Here is a 1,322-nt window from a genome sequence, read left to right as displayed (position 1 = left end):
AGAAGACTGAGAGGGGACCTGATCCAGGTTTATAAATATCTGAGGTGTGGCGGCCATAGCGGTGAGGCCAGTCTCTTTTCAGTGGTACGTGGAGACAGGATGAGGGGAAACGGACATAAGCTGCAGCATAGGAAGTTTCGCACGAATGTGCGTAAGAACTTCTTCACGGTGAGGGTGACGGAGCACTGGAACAGGCTGCCCAGGGAGGTTGTGGAGTCTCCTTCTCTGGAGATATTCAAGTCTCGCCTGGACGCCTACCTGTGCGACCTGGTGTAGGGAACCTGCTTTGGCAGGGGGGTTGGTCTCGATGATCTCTAGAGGTCCCTTCCAACCCCTACAATTCTGTGATTCTGTGATTCTGTGATTCTGTGTGCAGTGTGATATTAATTTGGAGGCCTATAAAAGTCTGAAACTATTTTTTGAATCTTGTTAGGTTCATAATCTCAATGCTAATGATGTGTAGTGTGAAATGCATTTTCTTTCACTGCAGTTTTGAATTTCCTACCTTTTTTTTTTTTAATTGAATTGAATTTGGGCTAGTGTTAAGAGAATAGGAAAGAATTGGTCTCCTAAATCAGTTTGTTCTGTTTGTATCACATCTCCTCTTGCTCATCTTTTTTAATGGTACCATTTGTCTCTCTTTGTTGTTCCGGTGCCTTCATTGTACTCACTGTCCTCTGAATCTTCTCTGATTTTGCTGATACTTTGAGAAATCCTGTCTACTTCAGTTCCCAGTGCCCATTTTCCTGTCTTGTATATGGAGCTTTAGGTTGCTCATGCTAGTGACTGTTACCTACTAGATACTGCTACATTGGAAACTTCAAAAACATAATTCAAATAATATCTGGTAAAACAGGAAGTTTACCCAGAGTTCTTCAGGGAGAGGTCCTGTAGAAATGCTTAGTATTAATCTATTACTTCTGGATAGAACAGGACATAAGTAGCACAACAGTATTAGGAGAGAATGTAGGCAAGTTCTGTAAGAGGAACATCCAGCTGAGATCAGCGCAATAACTGTGCTTATGAGGAAGATGATGTCTGAATTTTGTTGCACAGAAACAGGCTGCCTATTTTTATTCCTTCATCACATGCATGTGCTGGCTGCACGTGATCTTTATGGCAGCAGGAAAGCTGAATCTGAAAACGACTGTGAAGAGAGAGGCTCAGCAAGGACAAATGTCTTTCCACTGTATGTTCAGTGTTGGGAGAGGTGAGCTAGCATAACCTACTACTCTCCTCAGTCGTCTAACTAACAAACCTGGAGGTGCAGCAGACCACTCAGGGCCTTTTTCCAATTTTTGATCAGTAGAGAATGGAACTTT

This window comes from Meleagris gallopavo, chromosome 8 (assembly GCF_000146605.3).
Source record: "Meleagris gallopavo isolate NT-WF06-2002-E0010 breed Aviagen turkey brand Nicholas breeding stock chromosome 8, Turkey_5.1, whole genome shotgun sequence".
NCBI lineage: Eukaryota > Metazoa > Chordata > Aves > Galliformes > Phasianidae > Meleagris > Meleagris gallopavo.
The sequence above is the reverse complement of the archived record's forward strand: the minus strand, read 5'-3'. Positions refer to the sequence as shown.